At 37.5% G+C, this 24,780-nt stretch overlaps 1 protein-coding gene across 5 annotated transcripts in view; it reads left to right on the top strand.

Annotated features, from left to right (window-relative positions):
• GPM6A (glycoprotein M6A) overlaps nt 1-24,780 on the top strand; it is a 368,138-nt gene that overhangs the window by 84,881 nt on the left and 258,477 nt on the right. Inside the window, exon 1 of one of the 5 annotated variants that reach the window (XM_057302220.2) lies at nt 10,243-10,260. The exons of the other annotated variants lie outside the window; for them this stretch is intronic. The gene's annotated coding sequence lies outside the window, so the exon portion shown is untranslated. Of the gene's footprint in view, nt 1-10,242; nt 10,261-24,780 lie in introns of those variants that run through there. 5 annotated transcript variants of the gene reach the window in all.

Genomic DNA, 24,780 nt, shown 5'->3' with positions numbered 1-24,780 from the left:
TCAGGATGCTTAAAGATTAAAAAAAAAACAAAACAAAACTGTGATTGTGTGGAGGGAGGAGTGTAAGAAGCTGCCTTGGGACCCGTTCGCTTGCTCTACCAAGGTGATGCCTTCTTGCTACCCCCACCCGCTGGAGGAAAGGTAGCAAGGCCAGTGACCTGCTCCAGCCTCCCTGTTCAATGGACTTCTATAGACGGATGATATTTGTCAGGACTTAATCGCATCAGCAGGATCCTTTTAACAGGATATCCTTAGCTAAAAGAATGCTTATAGTAAATCAACCTGGGTCTATGGATTTAAGAGGTAGGAGAATGCCCATAAACAGCAAAACACTTTGGGGGTATAAAAAGATGTTTCATAACTTAAAAATTCTCTTTTATGTGAGTAATAATCTGCAGAACCTCTCCCGCACCTCACCTGTTATTCTTGGCCAGGAAAACTATGTTTTTAATGTGGAAGGAGGGGCTTGGGGAGTGTCATGGGATCTAGACTTGGTTACCTGAAACGCTTGACTGCTCCTATCCTTGAAAATGTTAGTAAAGCTTGAAACTATGTGAGACCTCTGATTGATTGCATCTGATTCTATAATTAGAAAGTGTGTGTTAGCTCAGATTATTATATTTCCCCCCATAATGTATACACTCTTCAGGCCAGCCTCCTGGGTTATTTTCTCTCACAGGGATGCCCATGGTGTGATACAGAATGAAGGAAATAAAATATAAATTTAGCACTAGTCTCAAGAACTCTGATTCATATGATCTACAGTTAGCATTTTTTAACAAGTTCTCATAACTTCCCTCTGAAACAGTAGGTACAGAAAAAAAAGAAAAACCAAAATTCTAAACTACTGAAAAGCAAAACTTCACATTTTGCTAAAATATGGGATAATTTTGATTTAGCTCCAAAGCTGATGGAATTAAGTAGCTTGTATACGTTAGATCCTTTAATCCACCTTTGCCCTTGGCTAAGAGAGTCAGGGGATGCACTAAACAGAAAGTTAGACTTTTGTATTTGTATAGCATGGATGGTATTCTTAAACCCAAGCTCTCCGCTGTATATTGCAACTCACAGAAAACAAATAGGGAAGAAGTGGCATGCGGGAAATGGAGGGACAGATGTGGTTTCTATCGGGGACCCTGGGGGCCTGCATAGCGGGGGCCTGTGAAGACTGTTGTTTTGCATGTGTCTACTTTATATGGTGAGACTATCAGAGAACTTGGCTGTGGAGATAGGAGAATAACACACTTTGATCCAATAAAAACAGGCTGAGTGAGAGATAATGGTGAGCATGACACATCAGCCTTCCCTTCAGCATTCAATCTGAGAAGGGAGATGGATGGATGACCCAGTCCCCGTGTGCACGCAAGTAGCAGAGGATGACAAATGTAAGGTCCACATGGCTACATTCACATTTGGAGATGCACAAACAACAAAGCAAAACAACAAACCACCAAATAACCAAAGCAACTACCAAGGACAACACAAAAAGACTAACATATCACCAGACAGCGTTGTCTGGTTTCTCATACCCTTTTTTTCCCCATACCCTGGGTATTGCCAGTGAGGTGGATGAAAAATAATATTGTTGTACTGATTTGCATTTATCAAATTGTGCCTAGCTCCTTATATTTTTGTTGATCATTTTTATTACTTCATCTGTGAAATTGCCTGTTTGTCAGTTTTTCTACAGGGTGATTGGTCTTTTTCTTACTGACTTATAGCACTTTGGGAGGCCAAGGGGCAGATCACCTTGAGGTCAGGAGTTCGAGACCAGCTTGGCCAAGATGAGGAAACCCTATCTCTATTAAAAACCCTATCTCTATGTAAAAATACAAAAACTAGCCGCATGTGCTGGTGGGTGCCTGTAATCCCAGATACTCAGGAGGCTGAGGCAGGAGAATTGCTTGAACACGGGAGGCAGAGGTTGCAGTGAGCTGAGATCACACCACTGCACTCCAGCCTGGGCGACAGAGTGAGACTCCATGTCAAAAAAAAAAAAAAAAAAAATCCTTTTTAATTAAGGAAGGATAGCCTCCTGTCTGGTATAGATGTTCCAAATACTTCTCCATAGTTGATTATTTGCCTTTTGGTTTCAGACAAATATTTTAAATTGTAATATGATTAAATTTGTCAGTATTTTCTTTTTTAAATAACATTTGATTTTCATAACTTGCATTATAAGCTTTCTTTTACTCAGTGCTATTGTGGTTTTATTTTGTGTATTTTTCTCTCTCTTTGGGAAAGAAATAACAGTCAAAAAAGCTTTAGAAGGCCAATTTGGCAATATCTTTCAACATTTAAAATCAATATTAATTAAAATTTGTGCAAAAATATTTATTGAGCATGTGCGCTGTGCTGCCAGTCACTTTTCTAGGTTCTTGATTGTTATTTGCTTGGGGTGTGTCTTGTGAAAGGAAAATAAAATGTTGGGGCCGCAAACACTATGGCAAAGGGAAACGTTAAGCTTGAAAACTGAGCCATACAAAAAACTACCTTTCCTTTTGTTCTTAAACAGATAGCTCCAAGATAGAAGGCTACGGATCTCCCCAAGTGGCCCCCCCTCACTCTGACAATGTAAACTAACTGCTTATCTTCACTGGCACTAGACAAGACAAATGCATATTTGACTTCTTTCTTTACCTTATGTTTACTTTATCTTATGTAAAATGCAGATTTGCAGGCGGACGCGGTGGCTCACGCCTGTAATTCCAGCACTTTGGGAGGCCAAGGCGGGCAGATCACTTGAGATCAGGAGTTCCAGAGCAGCCAGGCCAACATGATGAAACCCTGTCTCTACTCAAAATACAAAAATTAACTGGTCGTGGTGGCATGTGCCGGTAGTCCCAGCTACTCAGGAGGCGGAAGCAGGAGAAATCACTTGAACCCGGGAGGCAGAGGTTGCAGTGAGCCGAGATCGCACCACTGCACTCCAGCCTGGGCGATAGAGTGAGACTCTGTCTCAAAAACAAAACAAAACAAAACAAAATGCTGATTTGCTGAGCATGAAACAAATGCATGATTGACTGTTCCTTTACCCCGTCTTTCCACATGCAACATGTGGATTCAGGATTAAGTGAACACTAATCAAAGCCTCACAAAAATGTGGCAACTCACCTCACTGCATATCCCTACCCCCCCACACATGTTTTTTTTCCTTTTCTCTTTCCCCTCCTGCCCACTTTTTCCTCCCTTAAATGTGGAAGCCCTAAAAACCCTCTTAGGGAAAATGTGGGGCACAAATCCTATGGTGACTTGTGTCTCTGTGGCTTTTTCCTAGGCAGGCCTTCAACCTTGGCAAAATAATCCTGTAAATTGATTGAGACCTGTCTCAGACACTTCTTTGGTTTACAGTCACGTGGAATTGATGATGTCAATGGTGAGAGGGAAGAGTAAAATATGCTTCATAAACAAGGGTGTTTTATATTCTGTTACCAGGTGATAGGTATGATGGAGAAAGGAAGAAGAGCAGGTGAAGGAAGTTGGTTGGAGAATTCCATGCTATCCGGGTGGGTTTACAATCCTAAATATAGTGGTCAGAGTAGGCCTCATTGAGAAAGTGACCTTTTGGCAAAGGCTTGAAGGAGATGAAGGGATGGGGCAGGGCAAGAGCACCAAGCAAATACAACAGCTCGTGCAAGCATCTTGAGGCAGGAACAGGCCTGGTCTGTTCTAGGAGAAGCAAGTTCGCTGATGTGGCCGGATTGAATAGGTGGATGAGTAGTGGGAGATGGGGCTGATGATGTAAGGGTATCAAATCATTCAGCACTTTGGGCTAGTGCAAGGATTGGACTTTCATTCTGAATGAAATGGGAACCTTTGCAGGGTTGTGAGCAAAGGCATGATCAATCTGTTCACATCTTAAAGGATTACCCGCTACTACTTTGGGAAAGGGAGCAAGTTACTGAACAGAAGTACATGACCTTATGTGTATAACACAGTGTCTTTACATAGATGCATTCTTGTTCCATATATAAGTATTAAAACACATGAATATATACGCATAGACAAAATTCTTGGAGGACACAGTGGGTGATTCTGTTTGTTTACAAATCATCTTTTTATAGATGTGAATTTTCCTGTAGTAAACACTTGTCTTGAAGGTTCAGATTGTTATTATAAAGCATATGGTCAACTTGAAATGACACCAGAACAATGCATAAAAAGAAATTCAGGAATATATTTTGCACTTATTTGCAATGACATATGTCTATAATCTTACTCATGCAGAAGAGTTAGTAAATTTTCTACAGAAAATGCTAGGAGTTTGTTTCCATTAGAACCAGTTTGCCATATACGTATGTATATATAAAGTAAATTTTAGGGAAAAATGCAATTAAAAAATTATATGGTACTTTAGTAAGGAGAGAAAAGTGTGTTTGCTCTCATTTTATTGATAATGAACATGATAATGATACCTAACATTTATTTATCACCTACAAGGTGACAGGTATTATGCTCTTGCCTTATTTGCATTACCTCATTTAACTCTCACCATCATTCTAGGGTGCAGGTGCAGTATCCACTATCATTGTGAATATGAGGAGATAAGGCTGAGACAGTTGATGTGAATTTCCAGGTAGACAATATGGTCTTTTGAAATCAAACTGGTACTGACACCTTTATTCTTTGTTGTTGTTGTATTTGAGATGGAGTCTCACTCTGTCTCCCAGGCTAGAGTGTAATGGTGTGATCTTGGCTTACTGCAACCTCTGCCTCCCAAGTTCAAGCCATTCTCCTGCCTCAGAATCCCAAGTAGCTGGGACTACAGGCATGCACCACCACATCCAGCTAATTTTTGTATTTTTAGTAGAGACAGTGTTTCACCACGTTGGCCTGGCTGGTCTCGAACTCCTGACCTCAGGTGATCCACCTGCCTCAACCTCCCAAAGTGCTGGGATTACAGGTATGAGCCACCATGCCCAGCAAGACCTTTATGCTTGAACCATGAGTTGATACTCAGAAGTGGTATATAAATCAAATCTTACTACTTTACATAAAAGAGTATTTCTCATCTTCCTTGTATATTGAATACAAATATTTAAACATGTTTAAAAATTGGCTTTAAGGAAGTTTTTTGTCCTTATCGAATTAAAAACTTTACTTATTCCCCAAAATTTCATATAAAGTTAATAAAAAATAAACTCAATTTGTTTACTTGTTTATTTTTATTTCTTTTTCCTACTCCTGGCTGGGAGCATTTCCAAACTTCTCTCTCTTTTCTGTATTCCTTTGCTGTGTGAACTTCCCTGTTTCTGCATGGTATCATCTACTTGTTTAGCTTTCAAAATCTGTATAGATATAGCCACAGCTTAGCATAAAAGATCAGTTTGATGTGTTAAAATGACCTCAAATTATGCCTGTCCTGAATAGAATTCATCATCTTTGTCACTCCGTTTCCTGCCCTTCTTGATTTGCTTATTTTTGTCATTTTTTTGACATCTAAACTTGAAAGGGGAGAAAAGTTTACTCACTCTTCTTTCATTTCCTGCAATCAGTCACCTTCAGATGTTTGGTCTCTCTTACATATTCCCACTTTTGTCACCATCTTCATACATATAATCCTAGTTTGGGTTATTACATTATCTGTAAGAACCTTCTAATTAATTTCCCTGCTGTCAGAATATCTCCTGATTTTCAATACAACCAGTTCTTAACTGAACTTATGTTTTCTTAAAGAGTAGTTTTCTTGTGTCACTCATCACTTTTCACCCTAACTACTTTATTGTTCCTCCATCAATAGAGTTAAAAATCACTTTATTTGGGATACATGGCTTATTATGTCAATGATCTATGCCAATACTCCTATTAAACCTTTTACACAGAGTGCTAAAATGGAAGTTTGAGCTGAAAAGCAGGGGATAATAGCTAACATATTCCAAGGTGGTACTGGGCCTTAAGTAGTATTTTCAAACTAGGGGATGAAAAACCTCTTGCCAATGTTTAGGACATGAAACGTATTATATTTTTGAGATGGAGAGAGGAGTTTTGAGGATTTTTTTAAGTGTATATTTTGTATTATGAGTCTCATTCTCCTCACCCCTTCATCTGCCCCCAAAACTGGTAATAAACCTTTTGTCCAAGTCAAAAGAGAAGGATCCTAACGTCATCTGAAAAGCTTAATATATGTCCCTATCATTTGGAGGGCTGGATAGACTGGTGTCTAAGACACCTGAGAAATCTAAGTGATTTCTGGCCTAGGCAGCCCAAGATTTGGGAGGTTATTTCACCACCCTGGTTTATCGGGGCATAGGATGTGTAAGCATTTGCAATGGACTGTGTGTAAGAGTCAGCAAGGGTCATAATACATGTTATTTAAGGCTGTCTGAGGGAGAGGTTGGCATGCCAAGACCTCGGGCCAAACCCCATTGCCTTTTTGTAGATTTTGGAGCACAGCCATGCTCATTCATTTATGGATTGCATATGGCTGCTTCGGGCTATAGGAGTAGAGTAGTTGCTACAGAGACCATCTGGCCAATAAAGCCTAAAATATTTATTATCTGGCCTTGTACAGAAAAAGTTGTTGAACTCTGGTTTAGAGAGGTAGGCAGATTTCAGCAGAAAAAGTGTGGAATTATTGTTTGATTTCTTAGGACAGAGAAAGGAGAAAGCAAAATATCTAGAATAGAGAAGCAATCATCCTGATTATGGGAGGTCATGTAGAAGGGTGCTAAAGACAGAAATTTCAGAAGCCTAGTTAATATGAAAAGAGCACACCTGCTTTATATATATTCCATGTCCTGTGGTTATAACACCAGCTCATCATAGTCTCAGTCAAGCAGTGCTTGTTGGGCCCCTTTCTTCTCCTTTCCATTCACCAGCCCAGTAAGGCTGAGAGAGTGAATTATGTACCCGACTAAGAAGAGGAGTAACAGCAGGAGGGGACGAAGAAGATAAGCTGGGAGCACCTGCACCCCTGCCCAGCTTCAAAGCAGGTTCAAAGCTTTTATTATTACATGAGTTTCATCATTTTTATTATTAAAAGGAGATAGTGTTTTGCAACTTAGAGACTTTGAAATTTATGTAGCCTAAGAATAGCCAGAGAAGACATATGGTAGAAACACATTTTTTCAAGGGTCAGGGAAACCAGTGGTGTGCTGTAGCAGAATTCCACTGGCTTGAGAGAGATGGTTGTTAAATATTCAGGAACACTGCGATCCTGTGATTAGAACATCTGTAGCTTGAAATTGGCCACCATGGACATATTTATGCCACAGAAACTGGTAAATGCTGCCAATCAGAACTGTTTCCCCCCAGAAAGTCAGGGTCAGTTTACTAGCACACCACTGGACCATAACATGCCCCAGGGACTACTCTGAAACTGTAGTGACAGTGGAAAATAGGTGGGCTTTTTATTACACTCCATGAACTCTTCATGTTTAATACAAGGGTAGTACTTGGTTTCTCTTTTTTTAATTTATATTTTGATGTCATTCTCACTGTACTGTAAATACACTTATGATTATTTCTCATTAAATATGTTGTTTAACCTGTTTTGTTCAAAGAAATGTTTATCTCTCTCTGTTTGCCCTATGCAAATCCTGCCAACTTTTGTGATTCACCATGGACTGTACCTTTTTCTTGAATCTTTTCCAGATTACTGTAGCTTAAATTGAATTCTCGTTATTGCTCTTCCTTTAGTACTTGTGTTTCATTGTGTAAAACCATAAGTAATATGCCACATGGTGTTAAAATGTTTTTGTCCTCTGTGTTTTCTTCCTTCACCTATATTGTATGCTGATGGAAGGTAGGAATCACGGCTTCTTTCATTCTTCTATCATGTCAGTTCCATGTTCATAGTTACCATTAAGGAATTTATTTATAAACAAATATATTAATAACAGTTTACTCATGAATAAATATGGTAAACTTACTCTATATTTACACTGGCATTTCTCTACCTTCCTAGATTATCGGGATGATTAAATCTGATAATACATGTGAAATTTTGAAAAGTATGACTACTTATCCAAATGCGCCAGTTGGAGAAAGGATCTGAAAACATTTGGACTGTCTTAGCAACCGCTGATATGTGTTTGACTAAAGCTAAATTTGCCTTTTTCAGTCAAGGCACCTCTTTTCTCTGTTATCACATAATCATTGATGACTACTAGCTAATTGGTGATATTTTCTGACCTATCTTTCCTGATAATAAAAGAACCTGTATTAACAGCATTTTTTTTCTTTCAGTTACTATTTCTGAGTTATAGTAAGACCTGATTAAGTTGGTTATGAGCTAGTTGCCCACCCCCCCCAACCCCCGCCCTTTTTTTTTTTGTCTGCCTCTAGTGGCAAAATGCAGTGATCAGGATAACACAGGGAGCATCCTGGTTCAAGAGCGATGGGAAAACAGAAAATCATTGTGTGCTTTTACGGATAGGGTATATAAGAGAACAAATCAGTAAAGCTAGCTCACTCTCATTTTCTAGTAATTATTCTTGCAAAGACAAAGTCCAATACAATATGAGAAAAACAATCTTTTCTTATATGGTTCATAACAAATTTATTTGAATTGTTTTCACACAGTGTATTTTTAGTTAATGTGAAATAAAGCCTCAGTGATAGTTCTACATAAAAATAGCCTTTAATTTTTTGTTGAAATATCCTTCCTTTGTTGAGATCTTCTTCTTTATCCTTGTAGGAATATAAAGATTCTATTTGCTGGAACCAGCTAAGGCAACTTTCCTATAAAAGCCCCTTTGATGATACAAACTTCTTCTTCCTCAAAGTTTATCCCTAGATCAGGTATCTTTTCTTTTAAACTGTCTTTTTTTTAACTTTGGAAAACTTGAGGATTTTCAGTCTATGTTTGATAATTTTTGTTTATGTGTTCAAATTAAAGCCAGGGGAATGAGTAACACTAGCCTGTAGAGACTGGTAGGATATTGGCAGTCTTCTAATCAATTTCACTTTGCAGATGAGGATATAGAAGACACAGGGATCTGAAGAATCTAGGCATGTTCAAGGTCAGATAAGTTAGAAATAGACTGCCCCATTCATAGGCATGACATCATTAGTATGTTGGGATTTGTGTATAAGTGGTAATAGGGCATCTGCTGTGGACAAATTATTTAGAATCTCTAGTTTGTTTAAAATAGATTGCATTTTAAAAAATTATCACTAGACGAATGGAGACTTGACACGTTTTCATAAATTACTTAGTAATAAGTGATATTATATATAACATGATAACTATGGCCAAATAGTTATTTCGTTAATATATTCTTTTTTCTACATTTACTGTTTTTCTCTGCTCACATTCAGTCTTTACATTCACTTCTTCCCTGCTTCCTGTTAACCCTAAAAATCCTTTACTATTCAACAGTGTAGGAGACGAAGAATATATTTCCCTTACCCATCGTAGGTTTATGGCTGAGGCCCCTATAACAAAAGACAGAATAAGGAGGAAAAAGCATACGAACTTATTTAATACACCTTTTATGTGACATGGGAGCCTTCATAAGTAAACGAAGACCCAAAGAAATAGATAAACATGTTTATCTTTTGTGCTAGGTTTGATGAAGAAGTAAATAGTCATAAAGATTGGATATAAAGTGTGATCTAATAGTAATAAACCAGAAGAAACATAGCAAGCCTGTTGGTTCAGTTTTCTTTCTTTGCCCCTGTGCCTTCAGATAAGAGGATATTCCTTTCTCACAGGAGGGTTTTATGACCTGTTTCAGGACAGAAGGGCAAGAGAAGGTGAGAGTGACTTTCCTGCTTCTGCTGTTTTCGCAAATGCCAAGGTGTCATATTTGGGGGTAGCATGTCCTCAACTCCTATCCACAGTTTTGATTTTTGATGCAGAGGCTGGGACTGACTGTGCATGAATATTCAATAGACTTAGGATTCGTGGAACATCAGAGGACACAGATGTAGATGCAAGCTCATTTGAACTATGTCTAGAAGGTCTGCTACTTCAAACAGATGCAGTTTTGAGACCAGCAATTTAATGAGAGACAAGGAGAGTCTAGGAATAAAGTGGATTTAGTTGGGATTGAGATTGGAAAAGAGCACAATTAAAACTAGAGGACTCTCTTGGGAACAAGTAGTCCTCTTGGGTGTATGCATGTGTACGTGAATCTGATTGGAGGTGGAATAATGGCATGTAGGAGAGAAAAACCAGTGTTCTGAGGCAGCAGGTGTTCTGTAAGACAGACCAGGAAGAGGTAGTAAGGCAGCCAGAAAGCTACCATGGTACACCAGAGAAGCCAAATTATTCTTGAGGTACCCACTGAGCTTGTCAGCTGCAATGGCTAAGAGGTAAGTTGTACTTATGAGGTTTAAGGAGAAATGCTAGCTCTTTTAACTGGAATGGCCACAGGTCATTTGTTCTTGTGGCAGATGGCTGGTCTGCTGTGACTCTGAAGGTAATTTTACCTATTAACAGAATCTGAAAGAAAAAATTTGCTTTCAGTGATGTCATAAATGCTCTTCACTTTCATCTATTTCAGTGGCTGATAATGTTCCTTACTTCTGTAGCTGAGATTTCCCAACTTAATTTGGGTTCTCATCAGGGTAGAATTCCATCCAAGTCAATCGCAGCATCTGCACCCACAGCTCTGAGAAGGGAAAGATGTGCTTGGTGGTGGCCCCAAGTTTGCAGTATCGGATTGGACTCATTAGAATTACAAGGAAATGAAATAAAGAAAGGTAAAACTGGATTTCAAAGAGTCTAAGTGTGGCTGCTGTCGTGCGGAGGTGGTGACATGCAGACATGCAAGCTTGGAAGCTATGCAAGAAACAGAGCTGTGTGTCTGAATATCACCATGGTTACAGTCTATAAAAAATAATGAGGAGAGAAAAATAAGAGCACTGGAGTTTGAAGGCTTGTTTTCTAAAATTGGTTTTTATCTATTTGTCTGATAAAAATGAAAAGATCCTGTGGTTTGCATTATCTTGACTAAATCAAAAGCCAAAACCAAATTATAAATTTCTCCTTAAGTGCTCACTGCTAAACATTCAAGAATGTTTGTGCTGTCTTTCCCTCCCCTTGACATCATGAATCTTAGGTTTAATGAATCATTGTGAGATATCAAGTCATCCTCTAATCTGATGCTGAGCTACAATCAAAATTCAGTGATGACTTTCTATCTTTCACCCACTACTTCTTAAGCTTGTTGTCACTGATGCAGTGACATCATCGTTCTTGAATTTCAATGCTTCTTGCATCCAGCTGTGGCCATTGATTCACTCATTGAATTTGATGGTGTTAAGCACAATAAGAAAGATGACTTAATGGGCCTTAAATGTTCACTCTTATTGAAACCATTCTGCAATTTTCATTACCAAGAGAAGTCCCTGCTGCAATGTTATTCTGTTGACTTCCCAAATGCTTCTGGTAAGCAAAGATACAGGGAAATGCGGTCCACACCAGCTGTTTCAATCTAATTGAGAAAGAAACTAAGTGCTGATATTTAGTAAAAGTCTACTAAAATGCTCTTTTTTTCTTAAAGACGAAAGGACAAAAGGCATTGCATCTTCACAATTAAAGGAAAGCATGAACATTGGCGGTTTTCCAAAATTAGCATTCTTAGACAATATGAAGACCCGTATTTTTAGATGATTCCTTAATATTAGAAAATATATACTGAAAGGGATCAGAGTATGCCACCCCAAAATATAGCACTTTGGCATAAGGATTATTTTGAGCCGAAGGCAACTGAGAAACAGTAAACATTGAAAAGACTTCTACCCTCCTGTATTTGGCTAAAATCAGGTCATAAATTTCCCTTCGTGAAGGTGCCCCACCTGCTCCCTTCTCTTGTGCCAGGAAAGGGAGAATGGTTTGTAATCACCAGAGATGATCTCCAGGGGTGTCCAATCTTTTGGCTTCCCTGGGCCACAGTGGAAGAAGAAGAATTGTCTTGGGCCACACATAAAATACACTAACATTAACACTAACAATAGCTGATGAGAAAAAAAAAATCACAAAAAAACTTAGAACCTTTTAAGAAAGTTTATGAATTTGTGTTGGGCTGCATTCAAGGCCATTCTGGGCCACATGTAGCCCACAGGCAGTGGATTGGACAAGCTTGACCTAGGCTCAGCCCAGAGACAGCACCTGAGAGGAATCTGAATAACAGACCTTACTAAACAACCCTTATCTTTCATTAGTTTCTCCTACAGATTTACCTTCCCACAATTAACCACCCTTAAAAGCCTAATCCTGTTTTCCTTCATCTTGTCACTTCCACAGTTTGTTGCTCTATGTTAAAATGCTGTGTATCCCTGGGTTTAACTGCTTTTTTGGGTCTTTGCTTTTTTTCTATGAAGGACTTCATATGCATATGTGATAAATGATTTTTCCTGTTAATCTCCCTTTTGTAGGTTTAACTTGCAAGGCACCAGCCACTGAACTTAGGAGGGTAGAGGAAAAAATTTCCCTTTCTTACAATATCCGTCTGGTTTAAGGTGAACTAAGAAATGGCAAATTTTAAAATTGATGTACCTTCTGAAGATGCTGAAAATAACTTCTTTGGTTACTTTTGATGTATCTTACATGAGTAATTCAGGAAATATTTAATAACAACCAGCACTAAGCCCAAGACTAGACAAAAGCACTCAGGAATTATGCAATTAGTTATTTATTTTTTCCATAAATTGTAGGAGCTTTGTGGTCAGGAGAGGGCATTATCTTTTTCAAGATATTATACCTTCACGTTCAGATATAATAAACCAAAAAATCTCCAAACGTTCATCCTTTCGGGGTTACCAGTGTTGAGTGCCAAGTGGTGGTAGTCTACTTTTGACTATTCTGGAGGTCTTATTTCTTTAGAAAAATCTCAAAAAATAGAATGTTTACTTTAAATGTGTGCATTTTGTATGTGTTTATGAACATGTATGTGTGTGTATATATATGTATGTGTATATGTATACATATGTATGTAGACACATGTGTACATGTATCCGTAAAATATCAAAGTCAAATATCTTTTATGTTAGCTCAAGTCTAAGAATGCTTGACACTTTACTGAAAGCAGATATTTTAAATGAAATTTGACTTTTCTTTGTCTTCTTTATAATTTCTAATAATATCGGTTGCCTGTCATAAACTGAAAAACACATTTGCTATCTTAGGCAGAATAATAAATATGGGTTGTAAATAGTGTCTTTCATGGATAATTAAACTTTTTTTATTAAGAATGATAATAGAGATTACTGTAAATGTGGCTATCTTCCCATTACTTATATTTTTGAATGTCATTGGAAACATTGAAAAAAATAGTGTGCTACTCTCTAACTTTACTTCTTTTACTCCATCCACATAGAATATAGTAGAAATCTCTTCAAGTTTTGTTTTCTATTATTTTGAGAAAAATATTCTCTTCACATGTATTTCCCCAGAAGGACATTCTCTGACATAACTATAGTACAATGATCCCATTTTGGCGTGTGATATTGATACTACATATCACGTTATCCATGGTCCATATTCGCTTTGGCTGGCTGTCCCAATTTTTTCCTTGGTTCCTCACTCACTCCAGGACCCTCCACTGGACTTGTTATCATGGTTCTCTAGATTACTTCAATCTGAAAGAGTTCTCAACCATTGTTTTTAATCTTGAGATTTAAAAAAATTATAGGACACTTATTTTATGGAATGTCCCTCAGTGTGGGTTTGTTTGCTGATTCCTCAAGATTAAATTCCGGTTTTGCTTTTTCTGCAGGAATACCACAGGAACACATGGTGCTATTCCCAGTGCATCACATCAGGAGGCACGTTGTTATTCGTCCTAAAATTGCAGGTGTTAATGTTGATTGGTTGATTAAAGCTTCTCCAGTGTGAAGTTATTCCTTTTCCCCTTTGTAATTAGTAAGTAGTTTGTGGGGAGATACTTTGAGATGATATATAAATTTTTTTCTCATCAAATATTCACCTAATTAGCTTTAGCTTCAAGTAATTCAATATTTTCTTACTTCATCATTCCCTCTATATTTACTAGTGTACATTCCCCTTTAAGGGAGACTTTTTCTATTTATTTATCTATTAATTTACTCATTGATTCTTTTTTTTTCAATGAATTACAATCTATTAGAGTTATTTATTTTGATAGTCAAATGACATGAGTTTGGCCAATGAGAGCCTCCTGGGTCTTTTGGATAGGATTCCATCATTATTTGAAAACTTTTGTCACTCTCTGTTGCAACAAGAGATTCCAGCTTATCATTATTTCCCTTCATCAACCCCAGAATCAATCATTTCTCTAAGGAGCCGTGGTTTCTTTTAGTGAAGATTAATATTCAGAAACCAAGATCTGGGTTATAGATTTACTTACTGTTATTAGCGTGTTGTTGCTTCTCAGCTCTCTCTAGAAAACGTATGTACATATTTAGATATCTTTATTTCTATACTTATTTATCATAGATTAGCTGTTATTCTAGAGCTTTATAAAAATGGAATCATAACGGAAGCTGTGTCGTTCATCTGGGGTAATAGCTGAGTTTCGTTTTCCCATTGCCACGGAAAACTAGGACGCAAACACACCAGCGTGACGTTAAGAGCAGAAGTTTAATAGGTGAAAGAAAGAGAAGAGCTCTCTCTGCTGCAGAGAGAGGGGTCCCGGAGAAAAATGGGTTGCTGGTTCCTTCTCGAAATGCACGGGGTTTTATAGATGAGCTTGAGGAGGCGGTGTCTGATTTACATAGGACAAACAAGATTGGTTGGACCAGGTGAGCCATTTGTATAGCGAGGAAGAATCTGGCCACTCCACCCAAATCTTTTATTTTGCAGATGGTTCTCTACCTGTCCGATGCCATGTTGCCTATTCCTTACTGTACATATGGTGACAAAGAAAGGAAAGATGGAGCCTGCATGTTGAACATGTCTGGCCCCCAGGTAGCCTTTTCCTATTGGCACAGCTGCTGACATTCATCCATGCAAGCTTCCAACTTGCTTATCTATGTCTACAGCTTAATTTTTCAGGCTGCTCTTTTTAGGAAATAAATGATTTGGAGGCTGCTTTTTATTAAAAGGGAAACCTTACCAATGAATCTCTTACCCTCACTAACTACCTAAATAAGTTCTTTTTAGCTCCCATATCATAACCATGTATTCTTTTTGTTCAGCTTTTTTCATTCAGCGTAATGGTTATGAAAGGCATCCAGGTTGTTCCCCATATCAGTAATTTGTTCTTTTTTATTCCAGAGTAGCATCTTGTATGAGAATACTTCAAATTTTTATCCATCCTTTTGCTGATGGACTTTTGGATTGTTTCTAGTTTTAGACTACTACAAAAAAAGGTGCTACACACATTCTTGTCCACATCTTTTTGTTTCCATTTATTTTCATTTCTATTGGATAAAAACCTAAAAGTGGAGTTATTGGGTTGAGGAATATTTTACCCTTTAATTTAACTTTTTAAGAAAATTATAGGCTGGGCATGGTGGCTCACACCTGTAATCTCAGCACTTTCGGAGGCTGAGGTGGGTGGATCACCTTAGGTCAGGGGTTCAAGACTAGCCTGGCCAACATGGTGAAAGCTCATCTCTACTAAAAAATACAAAAATTAGCTGGGCGTGGTGGCGGGTGCCTGTAATCCCAGCTACTTGGGAGGCTGAGATAGGAGAATTGCTTGAACCCAGGAGGCGGAGGTTGCATTACACCACTGCACTCCAGCCTGGGAGACAGAGTGAGTCTCTGTCCAAAAAAAAAAAAAAAAAAAAAAGAAAAAAAGAAAAAAAAAGAAAAAGAAAAAAAGAAAATTATAAAGCTTTTTCTAAAATAGTTATAAATTTACACTCCCACCAAAAAATATATGAGAGTTCTGATAATTCTGTATCCTAGCTAACCTTTGGTGTTTTATTCTTTTTAATGGTAGCTACTCTAATGTTATAATCCTATCTCATTTTATTTTTAATTTTTCTATTTTTAATATTTGTGAGTACATAGTAGGTGTATGTATTTATGGGGTACATGAAATATTTTGATACAGGCATGCAATATAAAATAAGCACATCATGGAGAATGAGGTATTCATCCTCTCGAGCATTTATCCTTTGAGTTACAAACAACTCAATTACATTCTTAAGTTATTTTAAAATATGCAATTAAATTACTATTGACTGCAGTTACTCTGTGGTTCTATCAAATACTATGTCTTTTTCATTCTTTCTAATGCTTTTTTGTACCTGTTAACCACCCCCACTTCTGCTGCCCCCAACTTCGCCCTCAGCCCCCCACTATCCCTCCCAGCCTCTGGTAATCATTCTCCACTCTCTATGTCCATGAGTTCAATTGTTTTGATTTTTAGATCCCACAGATAGGTAAGGACATATGATATTTGTATTTCTGTGCCTGGCTTATTTCACTTAACATAGTAATCTCCAGCTCTATCCATGCTGTTGCAAATGACTGGATCTCATTCTTTTTTATGGCTGAATAGTACTCCATTGTGTATCTATACCACATTTTCTTTATCCATTCATCTGTTGATGGACATGTAGGTTGCTTCCAAATATTAGCTATTGTAAACAGTGCTGCAACAAACATAGGAGTGCAGCTATCTCTTTGATATACTGATTTCCTTTATTTGGGGTATCTACCAAGCAGTGGGATTGTTGGATCATATGGCAGCTCTATTTTTAGGTTTCTGAGGAAGCTCTTAACGGTTTTCCATAGTGGTTGTACTAGTGTACATTCCCACCAACAGTGTACAAGGGCTCCCTTTTCTCCACATCCTTGCCAGCATTTGTTATTGCCTATCTTTTGGATAAAAGCCATTTTAACTGGGGTGAGATGATATCTCATTGCAGTTTTGATTTGCATTTCTCTGATGATCAATGATGTTGAGCACTTTTTCACATGCTTTTTTTTTTTGCCATTTGTATGTCTTCTTTTGAGATGGGTTTGTTCATATTTTTTGCCCATTTTTTGACCGGATTATTAGATTTTCTCCTATAGAGCTTCTTATATATTCTGGCTTTTTCCTTTCCTTTCCTTTCCTTCTTTTCTTTTCTTCTCTTTTTTTTTTTTTTTTTTTTTTAAGACAGAGTCTTGCTCTTGTCACCCAGACTGGAGTGCAGTGGTGCGATCTTGGCTCACTGCAACCTCCGCCTCCTGGGTTCAAGAGATTCTTCTGCCTCAGCCTCCCAAGTAGCTGGGATTACAGGTGCCCACCACCACGCCTGACTAACTTTTTTGTATTTTTACTAGAGACAGGGTTTCACCAGGCTGATCTTGAACTCCTGATCTCAGGTGATCCGCCTGCCTCGGCCTCCCAACATGCTGGGATTACAGGTGTGAGTCACTGTGCCTGGCCATATTCTGGTTATTAATCCTGTGTCAGATGGGTAATTTGCAAATATCTTCTCCCATTCTGTGGGTTTTCTCTTCACTTTGTTGATTAGATCCTTTGCTGTGCAGAAGCTTTTTAACTTGATGTGATCTCATTTGTCCATTTTTGCTTTGGTTGCCTGTGCTTGTGAGGTATTGCTCAAGAAATTTTGCTGAGATCAATGTCCTGTAGATTTTCCCCATTTTTTTTTTGTGGTAGATTCATTGTCGGAGGTTTTAGATTTAAGTCTTTAATCTATTTTGATTTGATTTTTGTATATGGCGAGAGATAGGGGTGTAGTAAGGTTTCATTCTTCTGCATATGCATATCCAATTTTGCCAGCATCATTTATTAAAGAGACTCTCTTCCCCAAGTGTATGTTCTTGGCACCTTTGTTTAAAATGAGTTCACTATAGATGTGTGGATTTATTTCTGTGTTCTTTACTCTGTTCCATTGGTCTGTGTGTTTGTTTTTATGCCAGTATCATGCTGTTTTGTTTATCATAACTCTGTAGTATAATTTGAAATTAGCTAATGTTATTCCTCCACTGTCTTATTTTTAAATGATTTTATTTGTATTTCCCTACTTACTAATGATGCTTAGCACTTATCATGTATTTATTGTCTATTTATATATCTTAATTTGTGAAGTGCCTCTTCAAAGGCTTTTTTCATTTAAAAAATTGTTTTGTACTATTTAATTGTAGAACTATTTTATATTGTCTTTATGCAAGTTCTTTATCTCTGCCTTAATGGGACTAGGAGAATACTACAGGAAAAGCAAATAAATACAAAATTACATAATACAGTTTTAAGTTGTTTAGTAGAAACATGAATTCTGCGCAATAGAAGGGAGAGGAAGAAGCAAATAATTCATCTGTGGGTGTGGAAGAATATGTGGCATCTAAACATGGACTGAAAAGTGACTAAGGTTTTGCTTAACAAAAGAAGCAGTACAGTATCTAAGGAAGGAAAGGTGTGAAACAGCATAGAAAGTCAGTTCCATGAGCATGGAAACCTGTCTGTTTATTCATTATTTAGACTCTAGTACTGAGAACGGTACCTGGCAAACTCTTAGGTGTTGGACAAATAGTGTTGAAGAATGAATAATCGAATCCTTGTGACCTATAGGTTCATGGACAGCATCAGCAATGTTACTAGAGAGAAATGACATGATCTTATTTATTTATTTTGAAGCATAACTTTGATGGCTATTTGTATAATTAATGTCAGAAGGGAGAGAATAGAAGTCAGTTTGGAATATTTTGGTAGTATTTAGTCTTTCATTTAGCACATATTGTTTGAGGGCCATTGTGTGCCTCACATAATTGGTAGTTTTACCAAGGAAGAATAAGGTGTGAATCCTGCTCCCAAGGGGTTCTCAGAATGTTTGAGAGGTAGAAATAGAAACAGACAGTCACATCACAGTGCAAGCATTACAATGGTGAACATATTCCCCGAGGGCCTGTGTTTGCAAGGTCATTCTTGGGCATTAGAATCCCTTACTGGGGCTGAATCTACATGGGTATCAACCAGAAGAGGGAAATCAGACAAATGTTTCCATAAAAGATGTACCATAAACAAACCCTCTGAGACCCAGTGAATATAGTAAGTAAGAAGCAGCTTGGAATTCATAGAGGTTCAAGGTCAAAAACAGAAGTAGGTCAGAGGTAGTTGGGTGTCAGGTCTCGGGGAACTTGTAATTATATATGGAAATGTTTGAGTTTTATCCGTTCAGTGATGAACCACTGAAGTGATATAGGCAGAGGAATGACATAATCAAATTTACATTTTATATAGATCATTTTAAAATTTATGTGATAGATGAAAGAAGACAGGATTGGTATGGAGAAATCAGTTGCACTGGTTTAAGGGGTAAATGATTAAGGCAGCTAGAAGGTTTCTCTCAGAGTGATAGCTTTTATTTATCAAAATTAGCTTATAATACCAAACTACCATGGTATAATTCTGATTTAAGGTATTGTTATCTTGCCTGTCTCTCATTATTTACAATTTGAAATTGAGAAGAGAGGCTTAGTGTTGTGTTACTTGCCAACTTTAGTAAAATATAACAGGTATCATTAATGTTGCCAAGAGAAGAGGGATTCTAATTTAAGTAAAGTCAATGTTTAGAATCACTAGCTTGTACAGAGGACCTGATTCTTCAGTTCTGAAATCTAGGCTGATTTTATTCTTTAACCAAAGTAGCTCAATTGACCCAATTAACAATGCATTTCTAGCCACATTTTAAAATTTCTGGGAGAGATTTTAGAATAAAAAGAAATGTAGAGTCTAGTACTAAACTCTTCTTTCTTAAGTTCTCAAGTGCATGCCTCCCTAATCTTAAATATTTTATATTCCAAAGAATGCGTCTCTAACGTTTTTACAGTTTAAGCAAGAAATAAACTCACTAAAGGAATCCAGGGGTAGTAGAAACATTGTGCAATAAATGAGTAGAATCCTGTCCTATGTTGTATTGAGAATTCTTAAATATGCTGGTCTCTGGACTGCATGCAGGAAGGTCCATTCCTCACCTCTCCCCTTCTCAATATACAAGAGACCTGACCTCTGCAGACCGCATTTCACAGGCTTTCCTGTCAGCTGGCTTCCTTTCAGCTGGATTCCATCAGTGGGAGGCACTGGAGTGAGACTGGAGAGTGGGAAGTAAGGAGAAGCCAGGGTATTTATTATCCTTGTTCTCTGACTTCAGTGGCACCTCTCAAATGCAGCTCCTCTGAGGCTCTAGCTTCCAATGTAAGCCCATCCTGGTTTCAGCCACTTGCACTGACCCTGGACACCACAAGCATCACCTCCTCCCTCCAGCCCAGGCGGGACACCAGCTTCCTACATTTCCTAATCCCGAGGATGTCTCCCTGTCTTCTGTGTGGCTTCTTGGCTCTTCTGTCCCCTATTCATCTTATTCCCTGTATTAACTTTTTTTATTTAAATGCTTAGAATGCTTTTTGTTTTCTATGTTGGGCCCTGACTGATTCATGAGGCAAGCGAGATCTTTAAGTGCTTGAGTTAATCATCTTGAATTAAACATTTTCAGTGAATATAATCATTTTCCCTGATACACTATTCAAATGAAAGATGCCACCTCAAAGAAGAGGATTTCTGGGTGATTTGAAACAAACAAATGAACCAAAAGTCCTGTCAAACATCAATGTCTTTTCATTGACTAATACAGAATATGGCCTTGAATAACAAATGTGATGGCAAGTTGCTTTACCAAGATATTATTTTATGTATTTCTCCCCAGATTCTACCCTGTCTCCTGCCCCCACCCCAAGAAGATAGACAGGGCCTGTGGTGCCTATCTAATGGGGAGATTTTTGCAAGGCAGAAAACAGAAGCAGAAGACAGAAACAGAAGCAGAAAACAGAAACAGAAGCCTTTTGGAGTTAAAGGCTTTTTGAATTTTCTTAAACTCTTTAAAGAAATAGTGTTGGGTCCATAACTGGGGTAGAGTGAAGACAGAATTCGAAGTAATAAGGCTTTTGAAGAGTTAGATCAAGGCTTAAGGCTTCAAAGGGGGCAGAGATCTCTGGATCTCAGGAATAGCTGAACTCACATCAGAATCCCAGGCACCTCCCCGAGCAGGTTGAATGATCTCAGAGGATAATTTTCTGGTGCATTTAGGGAGGCAGGATGCTAGGTACCTGTGACCCTAAAAAGTTTATCATAGAGACCCCAGAACTTTGTGGCCTGAGGAACTATATGGATTGGGCTAAGTGTCTGTGGTCACCAAAGCAGACCGATGTGGGATCTTACCATCTACCTTGAGTCCCCCAAAACCCCCTGAGACTTCATCATCCTGAAATGTAAAGCTTCCCCAAAAGATAAAAGTCTTATTTCCTGCCACTCTTCCAGGATGGAAACTAGTGAGTTTACTGACTCATATTTATAAATCCTTTGAAAAAGTAATAATATGTGGTTCATGCTTTTTTATTTACAAAGCTACTACAAATTATATTTTAACAACCAGATGTTAACAGCAACTTTGCTTAGTAAAGGTCATAGGAAAAGGCCACAGATGGAGAGATTCAGGATTAATAAAAGCCAATGTAATAGAAAACATAATAAAATAAAAAGCAAAGTAGATCAAATATTTCAGGGTTTATGCCAAGGTATGATTATGAAGAGTTACTAAAGAAGCTGTTAGGAAATATTTTAACTTGAGGTAATTATAAAAAATGCACTATTATACCCATACATCATATACAGTATACTTAATACAGAATTTGGAAAATATTGCAAACCAAATAAATATTCCATTTTCAACAATTTCTATGTTATTAAGTACTTGTGACATTGATTAATTGTATCTTCTACAGTTGAGACTTTACCAATATCCTACTGTTACTATATTAATAGGTTGATTTGGAATTTTAACTTGTTCATAACATGTCATCTGTTTAAATTTATTAGTAACTATATATCTCTTGGTGATATACATACCTGTAGATATTATTTTTCCTCATCTGTGTTTTCAAAATTTTCTGCAAAGAACATGTAACACTTTTGAAATGTTAGTTACCTTCCAAGTTCTTAGTTTTTTTCCAATTGGCAATAAGAAAAGTTAACTTATTCACCATTTTTTTTTGAAAAGATAGGATGCATTGTTTATATCAGTATTACTTTAATTGAAATTAACCTAAATTTATTCTGAGAAAAATATAAATAGGATTTTGAATCACGTATTCTTTATAGCAACCAAATGGAGTCATTTAGTTTATTCCAGCCCTTATAGAAGCTTACCAAACAGAGCAAAATGGGTCACATATTTAAAAGCAAGTTGGCTACACTGGTGGCATCTCAAGTCATTCACTGGCATACTGAATCACAAGATGATTTCGTTCTAAAGATCAAAGAAGATTTTGTTTTGCCTTTAAGTATTTGAGTTTGCTTTAAAGTTCACTGATTCATGGTTTCTCACTCTATCGCATTCTGGGTCCCCTGAAACACAAAGTAACACAGTAAAAAAAGGGATGGTAAGACACCAGTTGTAACATGTCTTATCAATACTGTATGCTGATTTGGGAAGCAGTGTGTTACAGTAATAGTGTTTTGACTTTTAGAAACAGAGAATGGGTTTAAAACTTGGACCTGCCACTTAGTAGATGCATGATGTGATACTTAATCTCTTTTTGAACTTCGAAGACCCTTATATAAGAAAATGGGGTCATGTATTCTTTGTATAATATTTTGTGTATGAATTTTCCTCCTAAATGATACTAGAGTGTGTTTGAAATTAATTAGCTAAAATGATTTAACCACTCCCCTTTTGACAGATTTTTGAGGAGTTTCTGTTGTTTTACTATTAAAAATATATACTACTAACATTAAAATCCTTGTATTCTGGTTGTTTGTGCAGGTTACTCTGGATTAGGAATGATGAAAGGTAGAAGGGTAGAAAATGTAGTCTCATTATTAACTGGAAGACATTATTAACCATGGAACACACTCTTTTTGCATGCATAAAAATCTCTTTCTTTTCATGAAAAGCAATTGTGGGCAGAATGGAGCAGCTATTTCCTCAGAGGGGAGTCACTCTATCAGACAGAGTTAGTCTTTTATATTTTGTGACTCCGTCTTTCGAGCTAAGGCAGAGCAATTGTTCTTTAGCACCCCTTCCTCGCTTTTTCGCTATATACAGAAGTATCTTCATATAGATTAGATATAGATGATTTCCCACTTGGACTTAGTAGTTGCTGAGAACACTTAATTTGGTCTATCACTTTTCCTTTTTTTTCTGAGCAAAAGTATCTTCAAAGAACTAAAAAAAAATGTAATTCTAACATGAGGACGGTCTGCTATCTTATCTTCTGTTTTCCAATTATATCTGCCATCTCAGTTTTAAGATCAACAAAGAAGGTGGATAAAGCACTTGTGAAATTATCAGCCACACCGAGACAACAGTATTCTCAGAGGTAGGAGTTAAGGGGTCTCTGAAATAAGAGATTAATTTATTTTTAATCTCTGTCTTTTTTAAGGATTGGATTTTTGACCAATCCATTTCAACAGGAATGATCTCAGAGATATAATGTGAGGTGTGCAGCTCTCTCAAATGTGGATCATTATATTTTATATCATTTTGTTAATTAATTTATATTGCTGTTTCTTACCGAGTTTTAGCATCTTCATGTCCTACAAGGAGATGAGTTGATAGATATCAGGTTATCTTAGACTACACATTCCTAGAATAAACTTATATTCTTCAGTGAACTTCTGTTTTTACTTAGGAAGGTTAGGAAACGTAACTAGATTATGCAAATCTGATCTGAACAAAGATTTGAAGATATAAAACTAATGAGGTTAGTTATCATCCCCACCTGTCTTATAAGACATTAAGAAGGAATATTATCTATTCAGGGGGGTAGTTTAAGAAAAACTGGCCAAGGAAAGAGAGGAGGACCCCATGAAGGTGCTGGAGGATCAGGAGGAAGAATAGACCAAGAGGAAAAAGGCAGTCAGCTTAAGGGAGGCCAGGAGGGAGGCTGATCAGAGTAAGGTCAGGAGAAAGGGAGAAGTGTTTAACTTAGGATTTTAGGTACTCCATGCTTTTATTACCTCTTCTAAGGAGTTCTTAAGGGAATCAGTTTTAGAAATTTCTTAAGTTGTAGAGGCTACTTCAAAAAACGCTGATCATTGAATAGTTGAAATTTTGAAACTTCTTTCCTACGGCATATCACAAAGGATTGTTTTCTTCATATTCCAAGTTTTTCTAGTATCATCAATAAAGTTCAAAGTTGTTCTTAATAAAAGCCTGCCACAGTTTAAGAAGCTGGATAGCAGCCCACAAGTACATTGATTCAAAATAAGAGAACCTGAGCATCAGGCTCGTAGGTTTACCATCACTGTCTCCAATGCCTGTCTTACCCATGGGGGAGACCCATTAAGTAGCGAAACAGTGCAAATGAAAAAGCTTACACCAAGGACAATTAAGATGGAAGAATAAAAGCTTAGATAGTGCTTTCAAGCAAAGGGAGCAGAACAGTGGTCAGGAGCAGGACCAGCCCAACTGTCCAGTCACTGGGACTCCAAAGAGAGGAGACATCAACAGAGTGTCTGGCATGATGAAATGCCAAGCACCCGAAAACACAGTCCTGATCTGAGTCTTGACATTGAAACCCTGGAAGAAAATCAGTCAGAACAATATAGGTAAAAATCTGGAAGATGGAGCTTTTATTGAGTTTAGCAAGAGGAAGTAGTTGAAGTTCACCTAGTTAGGGGAATAGTTGCTCAAAGATGATTCTTGTATATTCACTGCCATTGTTTGAGGAATTTGGATTATGTCAACAGGGTGAGAAGGGGCAATTGGGTGAAGGTCATGTGCCAGAGGGGATGGGAGGAAGAGACAGCTGCAGGGATCAAGCAAATGAAAGCCGTAGTGGAAAATTTAGTCATTCACTCTCTCTTACAAAGCGGATGAAAATATTTATTGAATAAAGGAATGAAAGAATGAACAATAAGTATAAGAAGTAAAAATAGAGTGCAACAGGAT

Source organism: Pan paniscus, chromosome 3 (assembly GCF_029289425.2).
Source record: "Pan paniscus chromosome 3, NHGRI_mPanPan1-v2.0_pri, whole genome shotgun sequence".
NCBI lineage: Eukaryota > Metazoa > Chordata > Mammalia > Primates > Hominidae > Pan > Pan paniscus.
Note: the sequence above shows the minus strand (reverse complement) of the source record. Positions and strands in the feature narration are given on the sequence as shown.